The sequence below is a fragment of the Meleagris gallopavo genome, chromosome 8, assembly GCF_905368555.1.
Source record: "Meleagris gallopavo chromosome 8, MGAL_WU_HG_1.1, whole genome shotgun sequence".
In the NCBI taxonomy this organism is placed as follows: Eukaryota; Metazoa; Chordata; class Aves; order Galliformes; family Phasianidae; genus Meleagris; species Meleagris gallopavo.
This window is the reverse complement of record NC_139411.1, coordinates 25,300,758-25,312,810: the sequence shown is the minus strand read 5'-3', so window position 1 is coordinate 25,312,810 and position 12,053 is coordinate 25,300,758. Positions and strand designations below refer to the sequence as shown.

The following is a 12,053-nucleotide window of genomic DNA, read 5'->3' as shown; positions in this document are numbered from 1 at the left end:
CTCCCAACAATGCAGTCACAGTGTGATTAGTTATGTAGTGCATATTCCCAAAAAGGAATGTTCTATTTTTGTTTCCTTCCTCCAGCAGGGGATTCCCTCTAAATTAACTGCAGAAGAAAACTTGCGACAGAATCAGAGGCAGAGAGCGAAGAAAGCATGGAGGTCAGGCCTTCTGAGTGAGAAGGGCTATTGCTCACCAGCTAATATAGGGGATTTTGCCCACCACTTCCCTGCAGAAAATAGGCTGCAGTTCTATAGAAAATGGTATGGAATTACCAGAGATTCTACTTGAAACACTCTAACTCAACTGCCCTGCTTGCACTGCACACAGTGGGTGAGGCCAGCACAAACTGTTGTAAGGGGAGCCAGAGTCAAACAAGCTCACGGGAGAAATGAGACTCACATTTTTGGAAGTAAGGATGACAAACCATTGGGACAAGCTACGAAGGAAGTGGTGGAGTTTCCCTCTCCTTCAAGTCAAGAAACATTGTCATCAAGCACAAGTTGTGGGGGTTGGCTTGGGAATAATCAGACCAGATTGTCATACCTTAAGGACTATGAAATGACATACATGATCTGGAGATGCAAGGATCACATGCCTGTCCCATCTTTAGGCACACAGGTCAAAATGTATTAGCAGCTCACTGCCTGGTAACTGCAAATAAGCCATGTTTGTAATAATTTAGACTTGTCCTTCTGTCACTGTGAAACAAGTAGGTGGAAGGAGCACATCCTTTAATGGGTTGAGCTGGTGTGCTCCCCTGGGAATGCAGCTCCTCCATGACTACAGCCATGGAAGCACTGACACGGGCCCCCTCCTGAGTACCTGAAGCACCAGCTGTAAACTAGATGAATATTTTTAGGTCAAATTTGTAACATGCCGTCAAAACAGCTGATACTTGAAATGACAAGTGAGAAAGGAAAGTGTGCAGGAGCATCTACAGGGAACCCACAAAAAAGATCTATGTGCTTACAGAAGAGAAATGGAGAAGGAGAAGCAGAGCTGCCTGGTAGAGCTGTGTGCTGGGTGGGCAGCAGCGGCCACCCAACTCCTGGTCCTCCATGTCTCTGAGCCCCACCTCCTGATTACCTGTATCTCTTGGTTCCCCAATCTCCTTATCCCCTGCAGAGCTGGATACTCAGACAACAGAGAAAAAAGGGAAGAAATTTGATTTCCTTTATTTGCTGTGACTGCAGCACACTTGAGACTGACAGCTGTTAAAATAGCTCCAGTTCCATGCAGACCACACTCCTCAGCTTCTTTTTACTCCCCTTGAATGAAATGGCCAGAGGGAGGGTACTCATGTCTCCTCTACTGAGCAGGAGAAACTACTTTTGTGTACTGAAGGCAAACAGAAAGCCCAGCACAGCTGTGCTTGCACATCCAGCTAAGCACTGACCAGCAGCTGGCATAAAGGATGCTTGGGGCTTGTGCAGCTCTCAGGGGTGCTTTGTACTCTTTGTGAGCTCAGGGTGGAACTTTTCAAGTAGTGGAAAGAGCCAGAGATAACATGATAAGAAAAGCAGAGTGTCATCATGTCCCTGATCCCACAGTCGCGATCTCAGATAGCAGTTCCCATTGCTTTCATCAGTTGTTTCCAGCAAGAGGAGCAATGCCGGATCCGGCCCAGCGTGTGCGATGCAATCAGTGCCTCATTGTCACAGAGCTGGGAATTACTGCCAGCATTAACACCCCCAGCCACCCACACGCCTTTATTCTACACCATCACACACTCCAAAGAGTTGCTCCTCACTGCTACATGTGGCTCAAATCACGGCCACAAGGCCCTGGCACAGAGTGCCTGGCTCTGAGTGTCCTCCTGCCACACCATGGGGCTCACCCAGCCCAAAAACAGGCAGTGGGGCTCAGCAGACAGGTGTGGGGTTAGTCACAAGGTCCCTCCATCTGTTTGTCTGATCTCAGGTATGTTGCAAGCCAGCAGCAGGGTGAGGGTGTGCATTTCATCACCCACCCACCCACACTGTCTTTTCTGCCCCCAGACCCACCGCCTGCAGTAGCTCTGCGAGCAACCAGCTGGAGCTCTTGTGTATACACATCATGTATTTGCGGCCCAGGTGGGGGCTGCATGCCCCTCTATGTATGGGGACCTCTGATCTACACCACCTCCTGGAGTCCCCTTGTCTTTCCATAGGAAAACATCGTTCACGCATTAGTCTACCCTTTGTTTCATCCCCTTGCTCTCCTGCTGCATCTGATAAGAGCATCACCCTCATTACAGTAATTAATTGGCTGGAGAAATGCAGCACCAAAGAACCCAAAATCCAAGTAGGCCCGATGTTCACTATCAGAAATTCCTCTGCCAGGAGCAGGCATTGCTGAGACCTGAGTTTTCCTGTGGTGTGGGATTCTCCACTGCTGATACTGTCCTCTGCTCCTGCACGTTTGTGGATAAAGAAAGGGTGAGAAGGGAGATTACTTGAGGTCAGGAACTCAGAGGTCCCCTTCTGGGACCTCTTCCATGCAAGCCCCTTTTGGAATCCCAAACAAACCACCTGCCTAGGGTTATCTGAGCTCCCTTTGAAGCCTCAGGACTCTGTGAAGATCTCTCCATTTCCCCCCCTGCTTAGTAAAGCTTGGGGGAAACAATACAGCGAAGCACTGCAGAAGCCACATCCCTCCATGCGTCTCTCCTCAATGTGGCAGCATGCAGAAATGAGATACTCTGTGCCCCCTCACATCATACTGGTATCTTCCCAAAGCAGCTCTCCACCCAGCATGGGCAGCCTGCGCAGCTCCCCGATGACCTGGCTGTATGCCTGTTCTGGTTTCATAAAGAACTGAGAAAAATCAGGGGAGCGAGACCACAGAGGAGTCAACACCTGCTCACAGAATGGGACCAGGGAGGTGAACAAGGGAGCTGGCGCTGGGGGAGGAGGCATGGCCAGGCAGGTGTGGGCCACAGTGCCAACTGTGGGGCTCAAGTGATGAGAGACATCTAAAGCAGAGCAGGGCCACTCACAAGACCTGCTTGGCTGCTGGCCGGATGTATCCTTCTTCCTATTTCAATACTGTTTTAATACCCCTGAGGCAACCAGATCTAACAAGCGAGATGTTTCACTTCTCCTTCTTTCCTTGTGGCTTGATGGTGTTCTAGGTTTTCTTGCACTCCCAAAAATGATGGAAAGGGAGAATAACCTTGGGGCTTTCAAAACTCGAAGATCATTGCAAAGTGCAGTGGCCACAACGGCTCCAAGGCCAGAGAAGTCAGAAAGGAGCTGGTTTGGTCAAACAACAGATCTGCCATTGTGAGGGACCCCCAAGCCTTATGTTGATTGCCCTCTCCTGGCCCCCAGCTCCCATGGGAAGCCCTAATTTGGGCCAGTGCTGAGCCAGATGATGCCAGGTCCTTCCTGCCTATCCCAAACTTCTCCACTTAGAATCATAGAATCATTAAGGTTGGAAAAGATCACTAAGAATCTAGTCCAATTACCAACCCATTCCCACCATGCCCACTAAGCCATGTCACTCAGTGCAACATCTACCCTTTTCTTGAACACCTTCAGTGACAGTGATTCCATAAGCACTTCTCATGGGGGGGAGGGTTTCATTCCTTTCTCAGCTCCTATATGACCACCACGTGCATCTCTGCGCTGGACAGGGTCAATAGTGAGGTGCAAGTACTCAGCCCAGGCCCTGTGGCTCTAATTGGCAACAGATGAAGCCAGACTATTTCCTTAGAGACAAGAGTTTTAACAATCCCTAAAGCCTCTCAGACAGCAGCAATATCCTAAATGGGAGCTTTATTCTCCCTAGCACTCAACAGAGCTGGCATTCAGACATGAAATGCTGGAATTCTTACTCTGGAGCCCTTCTTGGTGCTGGGAACCCTCCCCATGGGCCTGCGGTGTCTGCAGAGACACGGCCACACGATGAGCTGCAGGGGATGGGATGGCCATAGGCAGAGAACTGCTGGTTGGACTCTGAGATCTTCCCCATTCACAAAGGCCTCGCCGAGCAGGGACAGCAGTCCACAGCATCCTGGTGCAGGGGGCATGGAATCCCAAAGAGCAACTCTCAGTGTGTGCCAGGATGTTTTGCTCTCTAGGAAGCCAGAAGCTTCCCTGAAATTGCAAGACAAGATCCAACACACTCTGCCTGCCCCCTGCCTCACGCGTGATAGGGCTGCAGGAGCAACACTGAGCTCACTGCAGTCACCTGTGTCGTGCAGCTCCCATAGCTGTCCCCCATCTCCATCCTAGACAAGATGGAGGCTGCCAGGGCTTCATGGGAGCTCCCAGAGCTCCTCTCAGTGCCAGATCCTGTGTGAAGCTCACTGAAAGCCAGCGCAGCCTTACTGCTGTGGGATTTAAAAAGAAAGGAGGGTGGAAAAAAAGGAAGAAAAAAAAAAAGAAAAAAGAAAAAAGAAAAAGCCTCCTGGCCAGTCTAACTGCATTTGGTTGATCTGATTTCAGGCGTCTGCTAAGACACAGCATGCTTATTTATCATAATCAGCTTACTGCACAAGGACAGTGTTAACTAGGCTTTACCGGATTAAAACCTGCCAACTAATTCATAGCACCTCATCAGCCAGCGCGAGTGGGCCGACCCTCTGTGCTTTGTTCAAAACATGTTTGCTGCTGTCAGATGGAGGGGAACACCTGGGGAAGGTGGAAGGGTACAAATGCCCTATTGATCCATGAGCATTACCAGCAATCCTGCAGAGAAAGCGTGCAGGAAATAAAGGGGCTTGCAGTCCAAGTGCAGACAGGTTAACATAGAGCAGAGTCTTAAAAGCGCTGAGCAGAAAGGCTGTGTGGTGACATGTTCCCTCTCATTCAAACTGCTCATGGCTCTCTTTCTGACATCAACAGGGCTTTGTGTCAGTTGCAAAATTCAAACTAAACAGAAATCTGCAGATAAGCCATGTTAAACCAGCCTAGAGGTGCTAATATAGACAGATATGTTGAGGGGCTGGGGATAAAGTCATGCAGTATTTGTTTTAGATGTCCCAGAGAACAAATATTAACTGCAGCGGAGCCATGTCAGATAGATGATATCAAGTGAACAAGAAAACAGAACTTCACCCAAATTCACAGAATAAAATGTAGAAATGAAGTTATACTTTCTTACAGAACAAACAAACAAAAAAAACATAAGAGAAATCCATATGGTGCAATAAGGCTGGAAACCTCAGTGTCCCTGAGAATGCCCCAGGGCAAGCCCATGTCCCTCTGGCACCTGGGCCATCACACATGCTGCACCCACTCAACCAGGACTTGTCTGTCTGGAGTCCCGGTAATGCACAAAGCACCCAATCTAAATATTTAAGGTGCTGTGGAGGAAATTGCTCTATGGAGAATGCTCTACTTTACAGTAAACATCTATCAGAAGATTCTGGATCATTCAAGACAAGCTCCTGATAAGGACCTGCCATTTCCAAGTCATCCCTAAGTGCTAAAAACACATGCTTATTAAACAACCCAACTCCTTCCAATCCAGATGCCTTCCTGCTCCTGTACCCATAGGTACTCTCATCCATCTTTCTCAGGGAAGCAGGGACCAGACCACCAAGTGGAGGAGGATGCAGCCTTACAGACAGAGCTATACTGAATGCCCTTGCCCAGCCTTCCTACTATCATACAACACTTTGCCACCCACCACACATCCTCCTGTTGCTGTGGAACCCTGGAAGCCTGTATCTGACTACACACTCATAGTCTGGCTGGCAGGTTCTCAATTAGTAGGTTCTCAGTTAGCTTATGGGGTGCTCCCACAACCCAGCTACCTCACTGCAGCTGTTCTGATGGAGGACACCTGCAAAGTGTGTCTCCTGCAGTCCTTGACAGAAGAAGGAAATGAGAACACCAGAACACTCTTTGCATGGAAACCTCACACTGGGGGAACAAGGGAAGTGGTTGACTCAGAACTTTTGCATTTTTGAGGTCAGCAGAGCTGACACTGGTGCATGGCACGTTTCATAACGCGGTGCAGGCAGAACCAGGTGCTGGCTGTAAAATTCTTCTTCCTCCAGCTGAGCCTCCACCTCCTATACATGGGGATGAGCTTTGGTTTCCCAGAAACACCCACACCCTTACAGAGAGGCAGGAGCTGGGCTTCTCTCATAGATGGAGCTGCTGCAGCTGCGCTGGATCTGCCTTGGCCCCTGCCCACATCCCATAATTCCATGCCTGCTGGCTTCCCATTCCCTGTGGAACGGTAACCCTGCATCCCAGATGGGAGAAGTGGATGTAGATGGACTCTAGCAAAAATGGTGCTAAATGGCCAAAAAATAGAGGTGGGAATCATTAAAGCACACTGAGGACCTGCAAGGTGACCCAAGTTTCCAGGCACCAACATCCCTGTGTAGCCAGCTCACTTCTTCCACAGGTCAGTGCTGCTTCTCTTGGTGCCAGGACATGTACCAGGAGGAGGTGTAGGAAATAGCAGATGGCAGGATCATAGCCAGACTTAATCCCTCCTATTACACTGTTCCTGTTAACCCACTTTGGCAAGTTGTATGTTTCAAAGAGCTACTGGCTGCAGTTACAGACAGGCAATGTGAGCACTAAGCACTTATCACTAGGTTCCCACCTGGGGCCGGGCCCTGTTGGGTGGACCTCTGTCACAGCAGACTAACCAGGCTCGTCTGCTGCTTCCTGACTGTGCTGCTGCTTCCTTTGCAAAAGAGCAGTGTGCTGGGATGAAGCCACTGGCTGCTTGCTGGGGTTGGGATGGCATGGCATGGCCATCATTATGACACCATGTTGGGGAGATGCAGGGCAGCCACACACCTGGTTGGAGCACAGAGGCCTGATCAGTGCAGTTCGCTCCAGCTGGTTATATGCACGTGATCTTCTCCCCTCCCTGTATATCAGTTTTCCTACCTATGCAAAGGGGCAGTGTTTCTCAGAGTTCTCAGCCTGTGAACTTTTAATTCTGGGGCACTGTGGCATCACACCCCAAGACTGATCTACATGCACTGGTCCTACAGAGGTGTGGGAAGGATTCATCACCTAGACATGTGAGAGGCTGAAGGTTGTTATGATTAACCTTTCTCTGATGTGGAAATATGAAGGGATTCCAGTCTTTGGCCAGACTGGCAGGAAGCCAGGTGCTGCATAAACACTGATCCGAAAGACCATTTCCGTCTTAAGCCTTTTACAACCTAGGATGCTCTGCAGAAATCTTGTACACAGCAGTGGAGAATTCAAAGGGATGGTGGAGTAGTTAGTTATACGTGAACATGAAGAGTATTCAGAGCTATCACCAAGATGACTTTGCATCACACCGTGAAGAGTTTGTGGTGATAAAGCTAGTGGCAGTTTGTAACGCCTGTGTAGATGGATCCAGCATCCTCCACAAGCAGGGTGGTGCAGGCTGGGACTCCCAGTATATTCACAATACAAAGCTCTACCTCACCCTCCAGCAAACCCCGGTGAGCATCCGCCTCTCGCAGAACAAGCTCAGCCAGCTCAGCCCTCGCACTGCAGCCCCGTGACCCCGTCCAAGCAGCCCACAGCTGGCATACAGCCACACTTCCCCCCGGCTGGAAGCTACGTGGGGCACTTTGAGCTCCCCTTAGCCCACATGCCAAAGCAGAAGGACAAAGACTACTATGTGAGCAGAGAAAAGGCAGATGGAAAAACGTTTCTTCATCCACAGCATCACTTGAGGTAGACCCAGTGTTATGCACAGCAGGGCTCAGTTGTTAGGGTTTCTCTGGTGTACTTTCTTTTAAAAAATCCCTTAATTACACATGAAATGAGAATAGAGACAGGAAGGCTTCAACATAGGAAAATCCAAACCACTTCTGCTTCTCAGTTGCACAGAAACTCCTTCGACCCTAAAAAACCCACCTGCCAGAGCTCGCGTGGCACTGCAGGCCGTGGGTGCTGTTCCTCTCTCCCTGCTGTGCAGGGCTTTCCCAGGATGCAGCAGGCAAGCTGAACGCCTGCTCAGTCACTCCATCACTGCTGTCAGATATTTATTTATTTATTTTAAATAAACAAGGCAATGATTCATGAGCATAGCTCTGTTACCTGCTGCATAATGTTTGCAGAAAGGGTGGACTGGCTGTCAGACCAGTGCTTTGTTACTGAGTCTGCCTTCAGTTTGGGATAATTTTTATCTGTCCCTGAGCAAGTCACTCCTTTGTCCAACTTTCCTTTGATTTAATGGGTTAGATCATCTCACACTATCTCCTTCTGGGCACCAGTCTCCAGAAACTGCCCAGTTATTTTCCTTTTTTAAATGGAAGGTAGAACAGGGAGCACAAATTAATGTCTCTCCCTTTTTAAAATGTCATAAAGCCACTTAATTCTACTCCTTAGAGAGCAGAGAGCTGTTTACCTGTAAAAAAGTGCTATGATGAAGCAGGCAAAGGCAGAGGATAATTTGGCAAAAGGTGTTACTAAAAATGTGTCTTTTAATGGCTGGCAATTAGCTCAGGAAGGTGATGTAAGATCACTTGTCCCAGTTTGAGGGACCTGAGCAGAGATTTTAGCAGTGCTCCAAACATCCTCTCAGCAGAGGAAGCCCCGCTCATTAATAACTTAGAGAACATAAAAGCCTTTTGCTTGTCTTTAGGTGGGGTGGAGAACAAAAGTTGTTCCAGTTGTATAAGCAGGATCCCAAGATAGCTATTTTTTTCCATAAGGAAATATGCAAGTTCAAGGCTTTTATTTTTAATACAGAAGGAGCCTAGGACTATTTGTCATAATGTCAGATGAGAACAGCACCCTAGGGAGAACGGGGCTCTCTCCAGCCCTGGATCACGATTCTGGGCTGCAGAACACCGATCCATTTAGGCCAGCTCTCTTTAGCTGCTGCCTTGGATAGGAAGTGAAATAGGTCAATACAGAGAAACTAATGAAAATCCCACCCTTCATTAACATTTGCTTATGATATTGGCTCATCCTGAGTCATGACATAAATCTACCTGGTAACCCACATATTGTGCACAGGATACGTTTGCACTGCAATCAAAGAAACGATCATGGAGATGTTTACAGCAACCAGACGTTATATAATAGCTGTGGCCAGTCTTACTGGCTATATTGGTCACATAATTTAATATTTTCATGCTGATAACATAAGAGTAACAGGAAGCAGGCAAACCCACAGAAGTCCAGTCCACAAAAATCCTTCCAAACAAATTGACACCAATGCTGCTCTTCCACCTCAAAACTTCCTCCTGTGTCTCTCACCAGAGAAACCAGAGCACACGTTGGGAACATCTCTGACCACGCTTCAAAAGTATTTAGGTGCAGAGAGACAAAGCAGACTCTCCAGACAGGGTTTCCAAAGCACATTCCAGGTTAAGAAATCAAGACGGACATTTTAAGTTCCCAGAGAGAGTGGGAGTTGTCTTCTCCATCATGAAAGCGGGAGTCATCTTCTGCCATTGCCTGACTGGTATTCAGGAGCCGGTCTTCTCCAGTTATCCAAGCTCCTAGCTTAAGGTTCCTCAGGAGATGGCCTATCCCACCTCAAGGTGACAGCTGAGAGGTTAGGGTGGGATAACGTTCATAGGCATCTCTTGCCCACCCAAGCATCCTGTGAAAACACTCCACCTGCTCATTATGGGTTGCAGGAAATGAAACTGGGAAATCCTAAAGACAACCGTAAAGCAGAGTTTTTCCACTCAAAGTTTGATCTATTATTGTAATGAACGTTGCATCCTGTGACAGGAAGGTAGAAAAATAACAGGAAGGATTCCAGGGAGAAGAGGACAAACCTGCAGTCTGGGAGAACGGAGCAAAGAAAGTCTCTGCAAGCTCATCAGCTTCAGCTGAAAAATGGCTCTCAGCTCACCCCCCATAATGTGATTTGTATGCTGTTCAGAGCAATCATTAGACAAGGCAGTTAGCTGGCTCTGTTATGTATTATGCTACAGGTGCAAGGTCTGGCATCCCACATAATTGCTGCATAGATCTAGATTTAGCTTATCATCATTTTTATATAAGCTTTCAAAAGGGAAAGAGGAGCTCAGTGGTTGCCCTGTGCTGGGCTTTGGCAGTGATCCCTGGGCCGGGGAAGGGCTGGGGCTGGCCACAGAGCTGGGCAGCGCTGCACCCAACTGCAGAGAGCCAGGCCCAGAGTTTGGGAGAAGAAAACAATCTTATCACTGGGAAACTGATCCCAATCACCTGCTGCCTAGCTCTCTGAGGGCACCTTCCCCCGGCCATCCCTGGACTCCCAGCAGCACAGCCCAGCCCCGATGGCTGCAGCTCGGGGCAGTGTGTCACGGCGTCCCACTGACCGCAGCTCACTGCCCCGACAGAGTGACCCACACCTCCTGCCTGCCCAGAGCAATCCCTACCCCATCATTAACGCCGCTGCGGGGTGGGGCGCGGGGCGGAACCGCCGGGCGAGCAAAGAAAACCAGGGCACCGAAACCGGGCTGGTGGCCTTTGAGTCCCGTGGTCCCGGCGAGCAGCGGGAGCTCAGCGCTCACTGAGCTGACTCACTGGAGCTGGGCATAGCTGTGCTGGTCAGTGCCAAGAGCAGGGCAAAGCCAGCCCTCGTAGTGCTGCATGTTCAGTCGTTCAGCCATAAATCAATCGGACATCTGTGGACACTCACAAACAGCTCTGAGGTGTCTGGGATGCTGAGAGTCAATGAGCAGATGATGGGCATCTTGATGGCCAGCTGTACTGGAAAAAGAGCATCAGTTCCTGTTTTGGCTCTTACGTGTTCATGTTTGTAGGCTCCTTGATATTTAAAGCAGATTCTCCATTGCCTCTGGAGAGTTAAGTTCCCCCTTGTCAAATTAAGTTAAAAAGAAAAAAAAAGTGAGAAAAAACTAATCACTGTAAATAAAGTAAATTTTACCTTTTCAGACTATCAAATATAAATGATTTGGCCTGAAGCTTCACTGCCAGTTAAAGCTGCTAGCAGATGTCGCACACAGCAGAATCTGACCTCGGTTCATGGGTTATCATGTCATCTATCTTAATACCCCTCACACACACACTATAATGAGAGCACTGCAGCTTTGTGAGTGGTAGAATGACATGTGCAGGACCTTGTCTAGGGGCTGGTCTAAAACCAGTGGTGGTCTGTCAGTTCTGCTGCTCTTCAGGCAGCAATGGGAGCTGCTGTTGGCAGCGGAGCAGCTCCCTTCACCTCTAAGCCAGTGTTGAAGGAGTCCCCAAACACGAGGGATTGGTGAGGCACACCAGGGTGTAGACTGAGGCTTTAGGGCCTGTGAAGAACTGTGGCAGAAGCCCAGAGGAAACGATGGAGTTGTTGGGATGTGTTAGTGGTGCTGAGTTTGTGTCTATATGCACCAAACTGCTGCCTCCAAATCCAACTCTGTGATGGCCCGAGGAGAGTTTGGATTTATACCAAAGGGCACACTGCTTCCCAAGAGACTGTGTCTTCCTTGCTTGCAATTTGTCTTCTTGTAAAAGGGAAGTTATTTCTAGATTACCTATGAAATGAGTCATTGTCCTACTGCTACTCCAGGAAAAGGAAAAAAAAATAGAAACATTAAGGAGTAAAGAGTACTGAGCAGCAGCTTTGAGAGACTGGAACAGAATTCAAAACAAAATATTATCAGGAAGGGTCTCAGTTCTTTCAAACAAGGCCCTTAATTTTGCTCCCTGGGGGAAAGTGTTTGTAATGAAAAAACTACTGCTTACACTTTTATGGCTCCTGCAAGGCTGACTCACCTCTGATACACATATCATGGGACAGAGAAGAAATAGTATTTCCCATCCAGCATGAGGCTTTACTGCAGACATTCCCAGAGCACTTGGTTATTTTTTGGGCAAGCTCGTTACAGGCTGGAGCTTGATCCAGCAGCATTTCTGTAGAGCCAGACATGGACACCAGCAGCTGAGATACATGCTGCTCATCTTGGACATGTTTGATTTACAGAACCAACAAAATGCAGCACACTGCTTTCTCTTGCCCCTGCTCCCATCCCTGTACACAGTGCGAGTGTAATGTCAAAAAGGCTTGAGGGCAACTAAGATGACCAATTTGAAGTTCTCTGAATTCCTTCACCAGTCTCATTTTGAAATCTGTGTTGGTAATATCGAGCACGGACGATACAATCACCAAGTTGCCATTTTGAGCAACCTAC

At 48.5% G+C, this 12,053-nt stretch overlaps 1 long non-coding RNA gene across 4 annotated transcripts in view; it reads right to left on the bottom strand.

Moving 5' to 3' along the window:
- Positions 1 to 366: 366 nt before the first annotated feature.
- The window catches only part of LOC109368846 (uncharacterized), an 83,621-nt gene continuing 71,934 nt past the window's right edge, over positions 367 to 12,053 (bottom strand). For all 4 annotated transcript variants that reach the window (XR_014884588.1, XR_014884587.1, XR_014884589.1 and 1 more), the window contains one exon: positions 367 to 10,724. This is a non-coding gene — a long non-coding RNA (uncharacterized LOC109368846). The remainder of the gene's footprint in view (positions 10,725 to 12,053) is intronic.